Source organism: Myotis yumanensis, unplaced genomic scaffold, assembly GCF_028538775.1.
Source record: "Myotis yumanensis isolate MYYU_CA2020_CCGP unplaced genomic scaffold, mMyoYum1.0.hap1 SCAF_11, whole genome shotgun sequence".
NCBI classification, from domain to species: Eukaryota; Metazoa; Chordata; class Mammalia; order Chiroptera; family Vespertilionidae; genus Myotis; species Myotis yumanensis.
In genome coordinates this window covers 21,989,408-22,011,177 of record NW_027223762.1, presented here as the reverse complement: position 1 = coordinate 22,011,177, position 21,770 = coordinate 21,989,408, and the positions used below count along the sequence as shown (strand labels likewise).

General features: G+C 47.1%; 1 protein-coding gene across 5 annotated transcripts in view; it reads left to right on the top strand.

Moving 5' to 3' along the window:
• THADA (THADA armadillo repeat containing) overlaps nucleotides 1-21,770 on the top strand; it is a 293,514-nt gene that overhangs the window by 251,036 nt on the left and 20,708 nt on the right. The window lies entirely within an intron of this gene.

Genomic DNA, 21,770 nt, shown 5'->3' with positions numbered 1-21,770 from the left:
CCCAAAGAGAAGCAAGAACATCATTTGGAGGCAAGAGCATCACAGCTGAGCAAAGAAATTTGCCTAGTGGACAGCAGAATGGGAGTGGAAACAGTCAGACAGTGTTTGTAACCAGCTCAGGGCCCCTATCCCCATGGTTGGGGCTGCAGCCCCTAGAAGCTTTCCTCGGAATGGGTGACTTTCCCAGCACCTCAGCCCACCGTTGCAGTGGTCTGGGTACGTTTCTCTGCACATGTGAGAGAAGCTAGTTTTTAAATAATCTCTCAGTGGCACTACTCTAGAGCAGGGGTAGCCACAATCAGCTTGGCCTCTCCATGGGAGAATATTCAGATTTGTGATGTATAAGTAGCCTTCTCCCACCCCTGATCCCAACCTGTCCAAGTTCCTCGATACCTAAAATTCTGCCATTATTGATTCTTTTTTAAGTTGTGGATTTTCCTTAGAAGGACACACAGGGCACCCAGTGAGTCCTCAGTTAACATTTATTTAGTGGCATGTAATACTAGATTTCTCTAGGACCCTCTCCACCAAAGCTGGAAAGACCATTTCATAGTGGAATTCTAGGTGGACTTCTTCCCTCCTAATCTTTATAGTGTTTGCCCTACTATTATTTATTTCAGAATTTTTCCAAATTTATTTATAGTAAAACTGTATTATCATGTTCTTGCTCTTTCTCTGAATTTTTTCTCAAGAAATAGAAATCAATAATTACTTATTAAGTTCCTTTGCATGTGAAATTCCATATGTGAAAGCCTCTGAGGGAATACTAAATATAAAAGGCTACGTCTATCTTTGCATTCCTTATCTTAGTCTATAAAAAGGGACTTATGGTGTGAAAAACAAGAAATCTATAGCAACTGAATATAGTATCGTTTGTTACCCTGGAGCAGACCTGTACTGGAGGGGTGAAAAGCCATATAGGAAATTATGAGAATAACTGACAACATCGAAATATTATCTAGAGATTAAAATCAGTGTTACATTTCCTGAATTTGATGGCTATACTGTGGTTTTGTAAGAGAACATTATTGTTCTTAGGAAATCCACAACTGAAATATTAAGTAGTAAAGGGGCATTAACACCTATAACTTACTCTCAAATGGTTCAAAAAAAATAAAACTATGTGTCCATATAAGTAGTAAACACAGATATGAAATTTCTATAGCTGTATCTTTTCAGTATGCTTGAAATAATTCCAAAATGAAATGTTTTTTAATCCAATTCCACAACTGCAAAAGACCAACACGGTATATATTGATAGACCATCTGACTGGTTTATCAGCAATTCACCCCCCATGTGACTCCTGTAATTTCTCCCTAAATTATATATTTTTTAAAAACACTTTTTTGTTTAAACACATTTTGAGTGAATTTTTGCATCCAAAAAAATTAAACTCAAGCCATAGTCTTCAGATTCAAAGGTCTCGGCAACATAAGGTCACTGTGTAGGGACACTGAGCAGTTCCTGTGCAAATGGTTCCTCAAGAGGACAGGATGCTGAGGGGAGGCCAGTGAGCCAGCCAGCAACCAAGATAGTCCTAGGTTCTTGCCTGTCCCCCGAGGCATTCCAAGCTGGCTCCCCACAAATGGGACCTGGGTCCAAGTCTCCGGGTAAGCCCCCACTTCCAGCTTCCCTCCTCCATGCTCCTCACAGTGGCCCTATCCCTGACCCGTTGAGGACTCTGAGGTCAGCAGGCAGGGAGATTAAAATACCTCTGAATTTGAGTTGGTATTGAAGCTGGGTGTTTTTAAATTAAAGGTGTTTTGAGTAAAAATTTTTAAAAAAAAAAAAACCTCCTTGCCAAAACCGGTTTGGCTCAGTGGATGGAGCGTCGGCCTGCGGACTGAGGGGTCCCGGGTTCGATTCCGGTCAAGGGCATGTATGTTGGTTGCGGGCACATCCCCAGTGGGAGATGTGCAGGAGGCAGCTGATCGATGTTTCTCTCTCATCAATGTTTCTAACTCTCTATCCCTCTCCCTTCCTCTCTGTAAAAAATCAATAAAATATATTTAAAAAAAAAAAAAAAAAAAACCTCCTCAACACAGCTTGCTTTTCTTTTCTTTTTTAAAAATACATTTTTATTGATTTCAGAGGTGAAGGGAGAGGGAGAAAGAGAGAGAAACATCAGTGATGAGAGAGAATCATTGATTGGCTGCCTCCTGCCGCCTCCCACTGGAGATTGAGCCCACAACTCAGGCATGTGCCCTAATTGGGAATCGAACCATGACCTCCCAGTTCATATGTCAACGTTCAACCACTGGTCCACACCGGCTGGGCTACACAGCTTGATTTTCTTAAGCAAAAAATATGCATCTGTTTGCTTTACTGAAAAGTAGCTGAGAACTGAGGATCACCCTGATTTTTCACTGTAGTCAGATAGTTAACCAGCTGATTTATCAGAGCAGTATTGTCTTATTTTGTCATCTCTCAAGGATATCAAGCAGCCAGTGGCAACTTTCCACATTCCTTGCTGTTTCAAGTTAGTTATCACTATTAAATCTCTACTTCCTTGGAAATATATGTCATTAATTTTTGTCCCCAAATCAGTGGTTTAATAAACGTCACAGTGAAATAATATTAATAAACTCTGTTTATATTTAGATCTTTTTTGAGTGGTGATGGGGGGTAGTAGACTCAACAGGATTTGGGGCTAGTCCTGTGGGGAGTAGAAGACAAGTGGAAGCGAAGATGACTTTTCAAGGTTGCAAACCTACCAAGCCGTGCCTCTGGCACTGATGTAGCAGTTAGGCTGTGGCATTCCAAGAAGTCAAACTACTGGGAATCGGGAAAGGCACTCAGAGGCCACAAGTCACTGTGCTCTGGGACAGAGTATTCCGTGGGCCGTGGAGAGATGGGCAATGGAAATTGAGAGAGCAAAGAGGGACCTTTATCTGCCATAGGAACAGAATGAACTGTCCAGCTCTGCCCTGCCCTCCCCACACACTGCACAGTTGGCCTGGGAGCCCAGCACTCCTTAATGGACTTGACCCCATTATTGATCCCAGGAGGCACAGGCTAGAAACTGTTGAAGAAGAAGAGGCAAACATTAACCATGGTTTATCACCCTAGCCTGTCTCCTTGAACACAATTGGCCTCAAGTATAGATTTGTGGAATGAATTGGTCAATGACTCTGGAAGGCCAAGGGGAAGTAACTCTGTGTTTACATAGCTCTGTGAGGATGGATTTGTTACCTCTTTTGCCTCCTGATTTCTCCTGCTGTCCACGGGTTACCTGGAAGGTGAAGCTCACAGCCTATTAGCAACATTCTGAGCACCACCTGAGCTCCCTTCCCTTTGGAAGGAGGACTTCAGAAAGCCCCACAGTGGGACCTTGCCACTCCTTACCTCCCACTCTCTGCCAGCCGGCGTGACTCAGTGGTTGAGCATCAACCTATGAACAAGGAGGTCATGGTTCAATTCCTGGTCAGGGCACATGCCTGGGTTGTGGGCTTGATCCCCAGTGGAGGGTGTGCAGGAGGCAGCTGATCAATGATTCTCTCTCATCATTGATGTTTCTATCTCTGTCTCTCTCCTCCCTTGCTCTCTGAAACCAATAAATATATGTGTGTGTGTGTGTGTATATATATATATATATATATATTTTTTTTTTTTTTTTTTTTTAAGTGGCCTTTCTAGGACTCAAGTGTAGGTGACTGAACTTTGCAGCCAGATGAGCGATTGTTTGGGCAGGACTCCACGAGAGGCCCCACTTCCTCCTTTCCCTGCTCTGACTTGACTCCAAGCCTTGAAATGCTCTGGAAAGAGCTCTAGCTTCAAGAACAGGAGACGCTCAAGGCCGTGGACTCTGCAGTTCCCACTTCCCTGGGCTCCCCCACCTTCCACTCAAGCAGCTCCCTAGTGTCTGTTTTAGACAATAGGTCACGTCAGGTTTCATTTGAACAAAGACAGCCATGTGAGGAAAACAACCTGGACAATATTTAAATCACTAAATTTGAGTGGTTCTCAAGTTGGGCAGACAGAGTTCTGGGGGGAGTAGCAGGAGAGGAACTCCTGAAGGGCCCAAATATAACAGGCTGCTTTTGAAGAAAGAGGGGATGAAAAAACACCTTTAAAAAATTTCTAGAGAGCTAGAAAACGGCCAGATCCAGCAATTGGGGGTTTATCCCGTGACGTCCCAGCAGGGTGTTTGGGCCTTTCATTTCTGTAGAGCCCTTTGACTCCAGTGCAGGTTTTTGGCAGCTTTAAGGTACTTTGCTGCAGTCAGACTTGAGGACTCCGGGACAGAAGGACAGATGGCACAGACCTGAGGTGTCCCGCAGGGGTGGCTAGATCTGGAGACCCGCACGTGGAACCCTACATGCTCGCCCAGCAGTGGAATGGGGTTCTGTGAGCCGGAGGAGCTGGGGGGCAGGGCAGCAGGGTGTGGCTTCCTAAACCCCTCCCCAGACTCCCTGCCTCCCAGCATGGGGTCTCCTTCCACCCGGAGGGCTAATTCAGGAGGCCTCCTCCCTTTCCCCAGTTCCATTTGTGAGTTTCAGGGGGAAGTTTCTGATAACCAACAGTGGCCTTTAGCTGATGCAGAGTAAGAATGAGAAGCCAGTTAACAAGGGGCCCCCCAAAACCTCAAACCCATTGTCAGCTTAGGTTCCAGAAAGAGGACTTCTTGGTAGAAACTTTGTTTTAATTGAGATATAATTGACATATGAGATAGAAACTTTATTACAAAAAAATAAAAGACTTAAGAGACGGAGAGGAAGGGAGGCAGGGGAAGCCAGTGCTCAGCCAAGCGCAAATGAGGGGGGGAGGGGGCGGCGATTTTCCTCCTTGGAGTACTGTCTCCAAGTCCTTCTGATCCCTCCCTTCCAGCAGGCCCCTTACCCACAAAAGGGCCTGTAAAACCTGCTGATTCTGCCAAATATAAACGTTTAGTGGTAAAGTATTAAATCCCACCTTTTCTGCTACAGCCGGCCATCTAGCATCGCCCTCTCCTCTGCATCCCTGTGGCATTTGGTTATTGTACCACCCCAAATAGCCCTTGATTTTCTACTCTTTTATTATTTTCTGTTTCATGTGCTTGATTTTGTTTTATCTTCCCAACTTTCCCATGGGCTTAGAGACGGACTTCCATTAGGTACACAGTGGGTGGTCAGTTTGTGTCGACGGGCTGACCTTTCACCAGAGCAGGCCACCTAACCGGAATTGTCGTGGTCAGTCCCAAGTTCTCTAAGGAGCTTAGGGTGCCCTTGGAAACAAGAATGAGCTCGAAAACAGGCACACTGACCCTCCCTGCTAGAACCAGCTCAAGGGGCAATGGTTTTCATTGCTTCCTGCGAACTGAGTGACTCAGTCTCTGGGTCCTTCCTGTTAGTTCTCAGGTCTGAGTCTCAGGCTGCAGGGGCCCTGGCTCTGGGTTTACTGGGAGACACCACAGTGGCCTCTGTGCTTGGTGTGGGGACCCATAGACTCCGAAATAATGACAGAGCTTAGCAGGGAGGTGGGAGGGTGGAAACAGGAGCAGCAGGTAGAAAAATTGAGACTCAGAGGTTAGAGAATGGGGCAGAAAGCAAGTGGCATTGTGGGGCTGAGCTGAAACAGTCACATGGGCCAGGTGAAGAAGAAAAGACCCAACTCCTGCTCAATTTCCCCCAAAATGTGCTCCTCCTGCACACATACACACGTGCACCGTCGTCACCCACACAGAGCTAAAGAGCCAGCATGAGAGGATGTACACATCTCACATGCTCCTACCCTTGAGCAAGCAGCCAGAGAGGCTGGGTCACGGTGACATTACACTGTGGCCCCACGGTGACCTCGTCAGCCAAGCCCTGGACCTGTGGGACTTTGTGCTGAGTCACACGTGGTTCCACCCTGGAACCTCTGAAGCTGCCCACCCAGCCCCCCTGCCCACCCAGCACTTGCCCCGTGGGAGGCCCTGTGCTTGTTTCAATTCCTGCAAGTTCAGGGGGTCGTGTCCTGAAAAAAAGGCTCTCTGAATGCAGCTCCCTCCTACCTCGGCCTTTCACTAGGGTTTTTTCTAAGCCCCTCGGATACAAGTGTCTTTTCTCCTCTGCAGTACCAGAGCCTGGCCCCAGACTCCATTTTAGAGGGCCTGTAAGCTCAGTGATACACTCTTAGATGTGTGTGCCAAGTATGTTTTTCTGGAGAAGAGCGACCCCAGAAAGTTAAGAACCACTACACTAAAATATACCCTCAAAGCTGTCTCCAAGCCTGACCTCACTTCCTGAAACAACTAATCTTACCTGCCCCTCTCATTTCTTTGTGCCTATTTTAAAATTCTAAGTTGTTTTCTCACTGCTCTTCTCACATCTCCCTAGATGGTCCACAGCTTTTCCTCTTATTGTTTAAATATGAAGAAGCCCACCAGCATGGCTCAGCAGTTGAGTGTCGACCCAGGAACCCAGAGGTCACTGGTTCGATTCCCAGTCAGGGCACATGCCTGGATTTCAGGCTCAATCCCCTGTAGGGAGCAGGCAGGAGGCAGCCAATGAATGATTCTCTCTCATCATTGATGTTCCTATCTCTCGCTCTCCCTTCCTCTCTGAGATCAATAAAAATATATTAAAATAAGTAAATAAATGAATATGAAACAAAAGTGGTGACATCAAGTATATTCATTCATTCAAAAAATACTTACATATTGCCTGTCCACCAGGCGTGTTTCGTGTGCCACCACCATCTCTTACCTGGACTTCTGCAAAACCTCCAGCTGGTCTGCCTGCCGCTGCCCTTGTCTGCCTCCACCCATTGTCCACGTGGCTCTGAAAGGGATCTTAGGGAGCAGGTCAGATGATGTTGCCTCCTGCTCAGAATTCGCCTTGGCTTCCCTTCCTAGGATAAAACCCAACTCCTAAAGGAACATTCAAAGCCTACCCGGCCTCTCCCTCAGCCTCGGCTCCTGCGATGCCCTCTCCCTCTCTTTCTCTGCTCCAGCCACTCCAGCCTTCTGTGGGGTTCTCCAGCTCACCAAGCTCTTTCAAGTCTCAGGGCCTTTGCACCAGCTGCTCTGTCTACTTGGAATGGTCTTCCCTGGTCCACACAGCTCACTCCCTGCATTTCAATCTCAGCCTCAGTGTCATCTCCACAGAGAGCTTGCCTTGACCACTCAGTTTATAGTACCTCTCACCCCCTATTTGCTGTTACTTCACCCCCTGGTTTAATTCTCTGCATAGTCCTTTCACTACCTTATATTTTTTATTGTTCATTTACCTTGTTGTTTGTCTCCCTCCATGAGCACAAAAGGATTTTTGTCTGTTTAGCTTGCTTCTGTATTCCTGGAACCTGGCATTTAATAGGTGCTCAAAAAAAAAAAATCACCGTTAGATAACCAACTGAATGAAAGAATGGAGGAATGTATCAAGTTAGTTAAACACAATAAGGAGATTAGTGTTTTTAGAATCAAACTGAGCCTTGAGTTGGAGCTGTTTGGATTCAATTGTGAAATTCCCCTGAGGTGGTGGATCCTTGTTCTGGATATTGAATCAGCTGCCCTTGGTCCCACCTCTTCCCAGAGACTTGACTTCAACCAGGAGTGGATAAGCATCTAGTGAGGCTAGGCCTCTGTGGCAGAGCCTGGGCCAGCTGCACCTTTCCCTCACCATTCCTCCCTGTCCCATGCTGGCTGGAATTTCTTAGGCAAGAGTTTCCTCCCCAGGGGCCCGTGGGCCCATGGGCCCAGCACGGGAAAGACCTTTGAGTGGATCATCAGGCGGAGTCAGGGGTCTGGGGCCAGTTCGAATGAATCCATCTGGGAGGCAAAGGCTGGTGGCAGCAGCTCGAGAATGGGCTCCTTCCTCCTGGGCCCCTGTCTGGCAGTCTTCCCCGCTCTGTGAGGCCAGTGGTGGATGGGGAAGGAGAATGTTACCCTCGGATGCCCCTGCTTTGTTTTACCTCCGCATCCTCACAGCCACTCTATGAAATAATTTACTGTTTTCTCCATTTTATTTATTTTAATCCTCACTCAAGGATATTCTTCCCATTGATTTTTAGAGGAGTGGAAGGGAGAGGGAGAGATAGAGAAACACTGATGTGAAAAACACACAGTGACTGGTTACCTTCGCATGCCCCCAACCAGGGCCGGGAGCCTGCAGCTGAGGTACGTGCCCTTGATCGGAATCAAACCCGGGACCCTTCAGTCCGAAGGCCAGCGCTCTATCCACTGAGCCAAACTGGCCAGGGCTTTTTCTCCATTTTAAATGTGAAGAGCCTGGAATCCAGAGTTGAAGTCATGGGCCCAAGGTCCTGTGGAAGATGCGTGGAGCCAGAATTGGAGCCCAGGTGTCCGTGTGACAAAGGCCTTGCCCTCTCAGCAGCCTCGAGGTGTAGGAGCTGGGAGTTCATGAGAAAGGGGATGTTGAAGGTCTTCTAAACTCACTGTTGTGTTTGAAAGGAAGACACTGGAATCATAACTGAGCAAATGGATTGAGAACCCAAGGGTTCAGACAGAGCTTGTCCTTGGGAAGGGAATAGAAGTTATGGTCGCCAGGGTGGGTGCAGCCAGGGGTGGCAGAAGACCTACATCAAGGTGGCGGTGTCCCCATTTTCCAGTCCCCTTCCTAGAGGAAGGCACTCACACGACTCGGGGGCTTCAGGTGTGGAAACTGAAGGCCAGGAAAGGTAAATGATTCCCCCGTGTCACTAACAGGTAGGAAATGAGGTCCAAGGCCCAGGCGCAGACACACAGAGCAGTGCTTCTCTCTACTGCTCCCAAGCCTTGGTCACAGAAAGGGGGTGACGGAAATGTAGGAGTGCCCACAGAACAACCCATACTCCTGGGTTGGAGCGCACCCACCAGGGGTGAGATGGGCGCTGTGGGGGAGGCAGAGGAAAAGAAGCCTGCCTAGAAGAGAGGGCTTGTCGGAAGCCCCACATCCCAGGGATGGGAGAACAGAGTGTTCTGTGAAAGCAGGCATCTCCCAGCAGTAAAACCACACCCTGCAGCCAGCCCTGGCCTCCTGGGCAGACCCCTCTCCCGGGGCTGACTGGGTGTTCACTGATATTGTCAGTAGGGTTCCAGGGGAGGAAACACAAGAAGTTGGGAATTACAGCGCTAACTCCCAGGCCGACCTCCGGCATAGCCCAGACAGAGTGAGGAGAGAGGGCTGGTGAAGGAAGACACTACACCCGAACTAGTTCTCTCTTTTCTCATTTATTCCTTCAACATGAAGATGCTTGATCAAGGCAGGAGCCGGTGCCCCCCCAGTCTCAGTGGAGCATGTCACCATGTACCACATTGCCTTTGCTATCAGTGCTGACCAGGGAGCCTGGGCCCTTGACGTGCACCGCTGTCTCAGTGGGTGCGTCACTGGCAGCTGGCTCGCTGATGTGCAAAAACAGATGCAAACTAACGCTCCTGTCTTAAATCTGGGAGCAGGTTGCCACTGCCGCCGAGTACCTGGCTGGGCCTGGTTGCTAGGGTTATGGGATTGTTTCCATGGCCTCCCAGTGACTAAGCCCCAGAGAGACAACAACAGGCTCCTCTCAAGGAAATGAGGGTCATTTTTGTATCATTTTGCCTTCAATGTTGCTGTTCCTGAAAGCCAAGCTCCCCGCCCAAGGTGACTGATCCCGGAGGGTGACGATAAGCCCATGGTCTGGGGCTTATGCCATATGGCGCTCTGAGTCAGGGCGGACCCAGTGCCCGGTGGTCCTCAGTCTCCTGCCCTCGGCCTCAGTTCCCCTCTCCTGCGCTTCCTTTCTGACCTCAGGGGCCTGCGCTTTCCTCAGGCAGGCCATGGCAGGGTGCAGGGTTCCTCTTTTCACTGTCACGGGCTGTCTTCCTTGTTGAGCCTAAGCCAGTTGCCAGAGTATGGCCACCTCGCTGCCAGGATGCCCAGATGGGCCTGGGCTGGTTAGAATGACTAAGGAGTCCTGCTGACCCTTCCTGCGCACTCCCCCCTCTCCTCCCATCGCCACCGACTTCTGCCCTTTCCCCATCCAAGGCCATTCACTTCCAGACTGATCCTCCTTCCTCTGGCCCCAACAGTCATAATTGTCAAGTCACTACATAGCTATTGCCCGAGAAAGTACATCTGGCCACCGTCTAGACCAGTGGTTCTCAACCTGTGGGTCGCGACCCCTTTGGGGGTCGAATGACCCTTTCACAGGGGTCGCCTAAGACCATCAGAAAACACATATGTAATTACATATTGTTTTTGTGATTAATCACTATGCTTTAATTATGTTCAATTTGTAACAATGAAAATACATCCTGCATATCAGATATTTACATTACGATTTATAACAGTAGCAAAATTACAGTTATGAAGTAGCAACGAAAATAATTTTATGGTTGGGGGTCACCACAACATGAGGAACTGTATTAAAGGGTCGCGGCATTAGGAAGGTTGAGAACCACTGGTCTAGACCCTCGTTCTTCAGCATCCTGCTGTTACCCCAGGAGGTGTGAAGGCTGATGTCAGAGGCTTATGAAGCCCTCATCCTGCCCACAAAACCCTCCAAGTGCTCAGTCTCTCACAGTGGTCACCTGGGCTTCCTTGTTTGAGGAACTGCTCTGCGTTTACTACAAGACTCCACTTTGCAGGAGCACCTACAGGCAGAACAGATGGACGGTGGCTCTGGTGGTGCCAGGGCATCCCAGGGAGGGTGTTTCTCTGTGTGTGTGTGTGTGTGTGTGTGTGTGTGTGTTTGTGTGTGTGTGTGTTTTAGATAAATGTGTAGGTTGGTGTATTACAAACGTGTATGCCTCTCAGGTGGCTTTTGTGAAGAGTACACAGGAGCAGTTTGGAGGTGATGTACGTATGCACATGAGGAGGAGAGTGGGATTTTAGATCTGCTCTGGCCAGGTCACTGATGCATCATGATTAGCAAAAGAAAGAAATGTCCCTCCCCCATCTCAGTGAGCAGGAAGTCCTCACTGTAGTTCAGTAATTCAGCTTTTCAAACGTGATTTCTTGTGAGGTTGGTCCACAGGAGGACAGGCAGGCAGCACCAAGTGAGAATCAGAGACCAAGAAAGACTGGCCTTGACCGAAGTTTGTGTTAGTGTGTCTGTCTGTCTGTCTCTCCCTCTCTTCCTCTCTTCTCCCTTCCTCTCTTTCTCTCTTCTCTTCCCCCCCCCCCCCCCCCCCACCTCTCCTCTCCACTCCTCCGCCCCACCTCCAGCTGAAGTACTCAACTTACTGGAGTACAACCAAGGATCTTGGTTTGGGCATATCTTGAAATGGACTTTCGAAGTGTTTTCTTAGGGTCTCATGCATGAAAAAGCTGTTCAGTCAGAGCATAGATTTGGCGCCTATAACAGAAAGGCCCAAGTTGAAAGTGGCTTAAAGAAGTAGTGGCTTATTTCTCCCCCTCACGTAAAAGGCTCAGAGCCTGCTGAAGGGTCTCACACCTTTCTTGGTGCTCCGCACTGGCCCTCTTACGATGCAAGGTGGCAGTTCCAGCCCCCACTGCCACACTCACAATCCAGTGAGCAGGAAGGAGGGAAGGGAAAGGTCCTGGAAGTCACACATCACTTCCCATGGCGTCTTATCACTGGGGCTCAGTCACACACCAGGTGGCTCAGCAAAGGAGACTCCAGTGGGCAGCTAAGAAGTCTCCTTCTGTGTGTGGAGGGAAGCATGCATGTGGGGAGATAGGACCTTCACTTCCCACTGTCTCCCATCATCATGTTTTCACACAGGTGCTAACGACTGCATTGCCAGAAAGTTTTAGCTCAGCCGTGGGCAAACTACGGCCCCGTTTGAAATGAATAAAACTAAAAAAAAAAAAAAGACCGTATCCTTTTATGTAATGATGTTTACTTTGAATTTATATTAGTTCACACAAACACTCCATCCATGCTTTTGTTCCGGCCCTCTGGTCCAGTTTAAGAACCCATTGTGGCCCTCGAGTCAAAAAGTTTGCCCACCCCTATCTAGCTGCTTGCTGAGCACTGGGAACACAGAGATAAATAAGATAGAGCCTCTGGCCTTAAACTTTTGCGAGTTGCCTTCTCAGATGTTATTCCAGCTCAGGTCAACAGATTTCCCAAATTGTTTTTTTTTTAGCAACTCATCTATAATAATAAACAGGTAATATGCTAATTAGACCAGACGTCTTCCAGATGTCATTCCAGACGTCCTTCCTGACAAAGCCAGGGCCTGAGGAAAGCCAGCACGGGTCCTGGGTGCCTGTGGGTGGCCCAAGGGAAGCAGCTCAGGTCCTGGGTGCCTGCTGGTGGGCGGAGGAGGGAGGCCTGGGTCCCGGGTGCCAGAGGGAAGCCCGTGCCGGCAGCCTAAGGAAAGAAGGCCTACTCTTGCACGAATTTTTGTGTACCGGGCCTCTATATTTTATAAGAAAGGAGTAATAAGAAAGGCCAGTTTTATAAGGAAAAATAATAATCAACAATAAGAATTTTTATCTAAATTTTTTCACTAACTTGTTAAGTTCAATTGCTTACCTACATTGCATTTCTTAGGACCACACACATCACCCCAAATGCAAAACAAACAAACAAACAAACACACAAAAACAAACAAAAAAACCCTATCAAGAAATAAGAGTGCAAAGCTTGCAATTGCACTACCCGTTACTAGAAGTTACTAGAAAGATATCTCTTTAATGGGAAGATGGGGGAGACCACTCTTAAAAGAGACCCAAGAATAGGGACATGAGGAGAGAGTCCAGAGGCCATCTCTCTGCATAAACCTGCCCTGTCCTCTACGCTGTTACCACATTGGTCTTCTGCCTTCCGTGTCCTCATCCGCCGATGTGCGTGGAGCTGGTACTACCGGCCCAGCCTAGACCCTTTCCCACACCACCTTCCAGGCCTTTGTATTCTCTTCTCTCTTGTAAGACTCTCTTTAGCTCTTGTAAGCACATTGTGTAGCTCTTACAGTGTTTCTTCGTTATGATCCCACCCACGCCATAAGCTTTCTAAGGGCAGGATCTGCCATCGCATGGTAAATTCTTGAGAAGGTCATGTTGAGTTGGCATGTTGCTCCTGAAGGACAGTGGCACTTTTTCGGGTGGTGAGTATGGACATGGGTTTACGGTGGGCAGCTCCACTTGGGTCAGAGTCCCCTGCCTACCTCACAACCAGCCCATGGGCCCCCAGGGAACCAGCGCCAAGCCTTCAGGGTCAGGTTGGATTGGGATGTGCCGGCAGGGGCTCCCAGCAGTCTGTTCCATCCCACCCGAAAATGACATCCTCTTCCTCCCCTCAGCCAGTCCTAGAGCGTGGTGGTTCTGCCTCAGAGTTGCATGTTAACTTTTTTCAAAAGGAAAAAGAAAAAAATCAGATCCTTGCCCGCTCCTCCTCCTTAATCTGTTCCAAATGAGAGCTGTGAGGGGGAAAACTCCCCGACCTCCTCTGTTAAGCAAATTGGTTTCTGCTGTGGAGTGGGGCTGGGGTGGGGACTGGAGTTAGGAAAATATATGGAGCCTGACATAAAGGATTCGGTTTGTGTTTGGAAAAGGATTCGGGTTGTTTGCAGGTTTTGAGTTACCGCTTGGGCGTGTTTGAAGAAGCAGAAGTGAACGGCACCTCGGCCCACAGCCTTGTGGGCTTTTCATTCAGCCTCCTGTCTGGGCTGGTCCCTGTTAAAGATGCCTTGCTTGACAGGCTGACCGAGAAACCTTCCTTCATAAACAACACTCCGGGGGGGGCGGGGGGAGGACAGGAGTGATAACAGGCATTTTAAGTGGGAGCCGAGCTGCCTTCGGCACTTAGGAAAGGCTGTGCATGGGCCTGGCTCCGGAATGCACCCCCCCCACGGCTAGTGAGTGCTCTTCAAGTTCTCAGTTTGGTTGCTCTCATTTTATTATTCCTCTGACCTCTAACCAGCAGGATGATTGAGGCTCTGATTGTGAGCGCTGTTTTTATTTTTCACATTCTATTTTTGTACTTGAGGCTGTGGTTATAAAATATACACTCAAAAATGTTGGCTCTGCACCCACGAGCCCCAGGAGGCTGCCCAGATGTACAGTGTCAGGGCTGCTCCCAGCTGTGCTCCTGGCCCCACCCCTGGCCTTTCCAGGAGGGACAGGAGGGACAGGGGAGACAGCAGTTGCTGTTAAGAGACTGGTCAAACTGTGAGCAGAATCTTGGCCAAGTGTTTTCGATTGGACTCTGAGAAATTGGCAGGAATATTTTTCTGGTGATTTCCCAAGCACATAGCGAGGAGTCAGAACCCTTAGAAGCAGAATTCCCAGTTTCAGAGAAAAGGTTCATTCATCTCCATGTGTACAATCCTCCTGCCCTCCCCCCGCCCCCCCATCCTCCCTCACCATCTAGCAGAAGGTGTGTGCAGCGTGGCATTTAGGTAAAAACAATGAGTGTTTCTTTCATTCACCACCATTTGCTGAACGTGGTTGTCACTGTAGAGTCAGAAAGTGGGCATAAGATTTGATCTTCCTGTTTTCCAATCAGTTCCAACCCCTCCGTACGTCTGTCTCTTGCCTTCTCCTTCCTCCCAGACTCCTCCCTGCCCTTCTCTTCCTCCAGCCAGAATAGATCTAGGAATCTCCTGACGTTGTTTCCCCCTTGGTTACAAGCAGCACTGGGTCTTTTGAACAGATTTGTCCATAAATCTTAGATTGTTTTTCATCTTTGAAAAAGCCGCTTCTATCAGCAAGTCATTATTCACATGGAAGGGGCAGGGAAAATTTCACCGAATTTCAAACTTCAATTTCTTTTCACTCTATTTTACAACATCCACTCCCCAGAAACCACAGAAATTTTAAAAAATCAGTCCCAATAGACGAAGTGCCCTGTGACATAGCCTGCTAGAACCAGGGCCAGCCACCTGGGGCTGGGAGGCAGGAGAGGGGGAGGGTGTGTTTGTCTAGATTGGAGCTGGTTGGCTTTAATCCATGGGGGAAAAATAATTTCAGAGTCTCAGAGAACTAAACTCCCACTGTTCTCATTTTAGAGTGGTGGATTTGATGGGTGGGGAGATTTGGGGAGACGGATGATATTTATAATGAAAGGCTTAACTTAGCTGTTACTATAAATTAGAAATAAGGAATATAGTATAATACAGCTAATGGCTGGAGTACTTCAATTCCATGTTATACCAGCTAGAGGAAAGTTGAAGGGAGAACGAATTTGGAGCAGATGAGAAAAGAAAGGAGGAAGGGGGGAGGGGTGGGGCAGAGAAACAGATTCCCAGTCAAGGACCTGCCTGGCTCTTTCTGTCTTTCTGGTTTGCCATCCTCAGCATTTTGGTTTTGACCTCCTCCTTAGTCTCATGGTTACAAGGTGGCTGGCCCTGGCCAGGTGGCTCAGTTGGTAGGAACATTGTCCCGTACACCCAAAGGTTGTGGGTTCGATTCCCAGTCAGGGCACATGCCCAGGTTGTGGATTAGATCGTCGGCCCTGGTCCAGACATGTGCGGGAAACAACCAAGCAATGTTTCTCTCTCACATCAATGTTTCTCTCTGTTTCTCTATCTCCCTTCCTTTCTTTCTAAAAATCAATGAAAATGTCCTCGGGTGAGGATTTAAAAAACAAAACAAAACAAAACAAGATGGCTTCAGATATCACCCCAATATTATAGGTAAGAAGGAAAGAGCAAAAACATAGTTTTCTTATCACAAGATTATTTTTATCCAGGAAGAAAAAATGCCCCCTTAAGTCCCCAGCAGATATTTATCTGTGTCTTTCTGGCCAAATCTGGGTACATGGCCATTGTAGCTACAAAGGTAGGCTCAGAGAGGAAGAATCGTGCAAAGATGAATGAGATGGACTAGACACATCACCTGCAGCTGGAAGCATGACCTCCCAGAACAAAATTGGACATCTGTCAGCAAGGAAGAAGGAGGGTGGCTGTTGGGTGCGCCACTAGGCAAGAACTTACGTGTACCCAGGGAGTGCCAGGTCACAGGTAGGAAACTGGAAGTCGACATGAGGAGTGGAGAATGTGAAGGGACAGGAAAGGACAAAAACTAGAGAGCTGAGGGCCAGTTCTTCAAAAGCCAAGAATGCCCTCCTGGTCACTTGACTCTCTATGGGAACCTCTCCAGGTGCCAAGTAGAAAACTGAGGAGATCATTATAGTTTAAGGGAGGGGCCGCCAGTGCCCTCTAAAGCAGAGATGTTCACCCTTCGGAGTGTACACAGATCACCTGGGGCTCTTGAAAAGGAGTTTGTGACTCAGTAGGTCTAGGGAGGGCCTGAGATTCCATGTTTCTTCCAAACTCCCAGGCTATGTCAATGCAGCTGGTCAAGAGACCAGATTCAGAGTCACAAGGCACTAAAGGATATCTCTTGGGAAATAAATGTCCAAATGTGGTGTTTTAAGCATTTTAACATAACTACTCATATAACTGAAATAGGAATTAAGACTCAAATCATTAGCAGGGAAAAAGACAGTAACTCCTTTTTGGGGCGATCACTTTACAAGGTATGTAAATGTTGAATCAGTGTTGTATACCTGAAACTAATATAATATTGTATGTCAACTATAATCTTTAAAAAAAATTTTTTTAATTTAAGGAGAACCCTTAGATTGAGTCTCCCTCCCCCCAAAAAAGACCATATCTGTTGTATCTTTTATGAATCCTTATGTCTGCATATAACAGAAAAGCCAAACAGTGGTTTAAACAGAGTGGAAGTTTCTCTCTTTCTCTCTCAAGTTGAAGCAATCCATAAAGAGTTCAAGCTCATTGGCAGCTCTCAGTCATGAGGGACTCAAGCCCCAGGCTCCTTCTGTCTTTCTGCTTCACTATCCTGACATATGGCTTCCATCCTCAAGGTCACCTCTTGGTCCCAGGTGACTGCTAAAAGCATTAGCCATCCCATCCTCATTGCAGATGAGAAGGGAGGGAGGGAAAAAGAGCAATAAAGAGCTCGAGTCCTCTCCCTTTTGGGGAACCCTCCCATACTTCAGTGCACCTCTCATTGGTTATCTATATATATAAAACCCTAATATGCAAATAGACTGAAAGGCAGAACAACTGAACAACCCAACAACCGGTTGCTATGATGCGCACTAACCACCAGGGGGTGTGCACAGAACATGACAGGCATCAGCTGTGACAGGATGGTGGAGCAGGTGAGCAGGCACGCCAGACCAAGGCAGGGTGCTGGTCACTGGCATCGGGGTGAGCCTCCAGTGGTTACTGAAAATTCTTTGCTCCCATGCGCTGCAGTCCGGCCCTGCGCTCACACCCACTGCCAGCGCTGGCCCCACTCACACCCCAATCACTTGGTGCCATCAGCGGTTGTGAGCAGCAGCTGCCAGCCCTGATGGCCCTGCACGGCTTCTCCACCTCCCCCTGCTCCTGAGGGACAGTCGGGGCCAGCAGCCACCTCTCCCACCCACTGCTGGCAACAGCCCCACTTGCACCTGCTGGCCCCACTTACACTCCGATCGCTTCGTGCTGGCCCCAATCACCCCTGAAGGCTTCTCCACCTCCACCTACTCCTGAGGGGCGATCGGGGCAGCAACTGCCATTTGCACCCACTGAGGGCACTGGCCCCGCTCGCACCCACTGCTGGCATCGGCCCCAATCGCTCTGCGCCAGCCCCAATCACTCTGCACTGTCAGTGGGTGTGAGCAGGGCCGGGGCCATCAGCATATGGGAGCAGAGGCAGGAGCGGGGCTGCGGCGGGAGGAGCCAGGCGGAGGCACAGAGGATGGGCCGAGACCCGCCCCTGTGCCCACCGCAGCCTCACGGCCCATAGTTCCTTTCAAGGTGCATGAATTTGTGCACTGGGCCCCTAGTAACTTAATAACATGGCCATATTCAGCCACAAGATGTGCAAAGGAATATGCTCTTTTGGCCTAGGTACAAGTTCTCTTACTATGGAAGAGGGGAGCACAGCTAGCTATGTATCACATCGATGTAAGAGCTATACCTAAAATGAGGTGGAATGGTTGGAAATAAAGGGGTTAACAATACTATTCCAGGCAAATGGCAACAAAAAGAAAACAGCAGTGGCAATCCTGATAATAATTAGGCAAGCTTTCCCTAACCGGTTTGGCTCAGTGGATAGAGCATCAGCCTGTGGACTCAAGGGTCCCAGGTTCGATTCCGGTCAAGGGTATGTACCTTGGTTGCGGGCACATCCCCAGTAGGGAGTGTGCAGGAGGCAGCTGATCGATGTTTCTCTCTCATCGATGTTTCTAACTCTCTCTATCCCTCTCCCTTCCTCTCTGTAAAAATATCAATAAAATATATTTTTAAAAAATAATAATTAGGCAAGCTAAAATTTCAAATTAAAAGTATGAAGATAAGAGGAAAGCATTGGATAATGATAAAAACACATGATCCACAAAGAAGATTAACAGTATCAACCTTTAAACATCAGATAAAATGGCATCAAAATAGATCCCTCCCCCCAAAAAGAGAATGATGCCATATTAGAAGTTCGTTAAAATTACCACCGCAGTAGGATACCTTAGCCTGCCTTTCTCAAACTTATAAGGTGAAGCAGACCAAACAATAAGGCTTGAAAGGGTTTGAAATCCATATTCAATAGCTTGGATATGTATAAACCTTGTACTCTACAGACAGAAAATAAACTTCCATTTCAAATAGCTACATTACATTTTCAAAACTTGATTATTTTGGGGGTCACCAAGAAGATTTCACTTCCATAAAGTAGGACCATTCTAGGCCACATTCTGACCAGATTGCAAGCAAACTTGAAATTTAAAATAAAAATATAGCAACAAAATGTCACTTGGATATTTATATGCATCTTCTAAATAAGTTAGCCTGTGACAAAACAAAAAGTAAAGACTTTTTTGAGGCCCAAACAGGTGACAACACAATCAAGATTTAAGTTGATGCAACTCTCAGAGAAAATACTTGCAGAGTTATTAGACAATTAAATGCTAACTCATAATATGCAAAGACATCTTTAAAAGTCAACAAATGAAGATAATAGAACAAGAGGCAAAAGATAAAACCAAGCACTTTGTAGAAGAAGAAAAAAGCCATGGTCAGTACACGTATGAAAAAAATGCCAACTAGAACAACTGCTGTCATTTTCCCCATATCCTACTTGCAAAGATTAAAAGCATTGCTCATACCAGATTGCTAAGGCTTTGAAGGAACAGGCATGATCATAGCTGGTAGGACTGTAAATTGGTGCATTTTTAGAGGAAGTTTAATGGTATCTATGGAAATTTTAAATATATATATACACCGCTTGATCCAGTAATTCCACTTCTAGGAATTTATACTGTAAAAGTATGTGCACATGTGTAAAGATATATGTACAAGGTTATTCCTTTCAACACTGTTTATAGCAGGAAAAGGAGCAACCTAAATGTCCATCAAAGGATTAGTTGAACTTTGATACATCCACATGGCAGTTGAAAGTGATGGAGTAAACCTATATGAACTGACATGCAAAGGTATCCGTGATCTATCCTTACCTGAAAAATGCAAGTAGTAGAACAGAATGTATGGAATGATCCCATTTTAAGCTATAATGATAGTAGTCATTATTATGTAAAAGTGCATAATATTTTAAAGTCAAGAAGGCTACATATTATGAATTACAGCCTCCGGTGTGTACTGGGACCTGGCAAGGAGCACAAATGCCTGAACTGGCTGTGTGTGCAATCAGAGTGCATAGCAGGGCGAAGGGGATGGAAGGGCACATGCTGTCTCCACTGTAGCCAGTTGTTTCCATGTGTCACTTTGCCATGTCCACCCCCACCCCAGTCCTGGCCCAGGACTCAGGAGCAGCAACTCTTTCAGTTTCAGCCCCAAGATGGCCTCTTGGCCCTTGGCATGGACAGTCACAATGGCCCCTGTCACCATCACTTTGTTATAGTGACTAAAACTGAGTTTAAGCTGTTTTTTTTTAGCATCCTACGATTTATGGACTGTGTTTTGTTTGGCTTTACTTGTTTCTTTGTGTTCTGCAAGTTCGCTCTCTACCTCAGAACCTCCAGTCTCTTGGGGAAGACCCACACGGGCCAGGTCACCCTCAGTCCCAACGTATAGAGTTACTCTTTTTAGTCTCTTTAACCCTCGGCAGGGAGACGGGCCAAGCCCATCTCAGCTGTCCTAGAGGAAAACAGCAGGAAATGAACAGCGTGGGGAGGGGAAGACTTGAGAATTGATATCCCCCAGTTGCTGATTTCCATCCTGTTTAGCAAAATCTCGGTGCTGCTTCACTTCTCATTTCCAAAGGTGACCTTCACCTTGATTTCCCTCACGACCCTTTGTGTCAATATTGGGCTGGTCATTGAGGCTCCAGTCCAAAGAATGGCTTAGCCTCTGGAGTAGGGTTGCCACATTTAGCAAATAAAAAATACAGGACACCCAGTTAAGTTTGAATTTGTAAACCACAAATAATTGCTTTTATAAGTATGCCCCATGCAAATTTGGAACATACTTACACTAAAAAGCTATTCATTGTTTATCTAAAATTCAAATTTAGTTTAGCGTCCTCTGTTTAATCCAACGATTCTTCTCCAGTGGGCTCATATGGCTCCCCCATTCCAAGAGTGGGACATCTGACAGTTTAAGGGTAAGGATTAGTAAGAGTTGTAAGTAATAGTTACCCACTAATAAGCCTTGCCCTTAGGGCACTACAAGTCACCTCCCCAAGATCTACTGAATGCCCCCTTTTGGTACCTCCCCTCCCCTCTCACTTGTCTGAGCTTGGGCCTTGGTGCCTGCCTCTGGGCTTTCTCTCGTTTAGTCTGTGGCTTTCCCCTACACTCACCTCTCCTTCTTTTTCCTCATTTTGCTCTCACTGGTCCATAACATGTAATTAAAGTTTACATATTTGAGTGTTGGTTATAATTACTAAATAAGGTTTTGTGTTCCTTTCTGTAATTTAAATAGCAGGGAATTTAACTTTTTGTGTATGTTTCATTTTCCTTTCATTGATACTGGCCTTAAGTTCATTTTTAGCTATGTGAATCATCGACCTTCACCTTGAGCGAAAGAAAGGTCTCCCATTTCCGGAATGAGCTCATAGGCATCTTCCTAAGACAGATGCCAACAGGGAAGGTGGGAATGGAATAGATTGAGTCGGGGGACAATGGGAGGGTCCTACCAAGTCAACCCATTCAGGGAAGAAGAAGGCTGAGAAGCCTCCTGCACTGCCTTAAAGTCTAGCCTTTTGGAATTGGGCCCAGCTGCCCAGGGTGGGCACACCTCTCTCATCTTTGTGACTGACTGCCTGATACTTACCAGTGAGAAGCAGGAGGATACTATTCTGGCTCCCTCCCCAAAATAAGTGGGTTCTAGACAATGCTCTGAGCTCCCGCCGTGATAGAACCTCTGGTTTCTTATTGATGCCCTGAGGGACTCTGATTTCTGTCTACTCCTCCCTGCCTTTGTTTCTCCATCTCCACTCTCCACCCACCAACAAAGGGACCTCTACCCATAACCAAGGAGGTGCTTTTCCATCTTGGAACAGACCTCTGAAGGGTAGTGCCATGTTGGAGAGACTATAGTGATCTGGGAATCAGAGTCACCTCCATCTTGAACTAATTGGTTCTACTTTCTTGACCTCAGTTTCACCATCTGTAAAATGGGGGTGATCACATATTTCACAGAATAGCTATATTAAAATATGAATAAAAACAAGTGTCAAAAGTGAACAAGTTTCCATCCCCAATCCAAATGCTAAATTAATTTTTTTAATGCTAGAAAGCCAGAAATTTGCTATTTGTTATAGAATTGTTTTTATTTACCGAATAGAGAAACTTTATTTTGAAGGTTATCTTTTTATTACTTCTATCATGGATTCATGAACACCTAGGTGTTCTTTCCTGTCTCTTCTTTTCAAGCAGGGGGAAACTTAGGCTGAGGGAACAGGTATGTCCCCCTTGACATTTTATCATGTTTCAGTAGAGGGAGTCTGGCTCT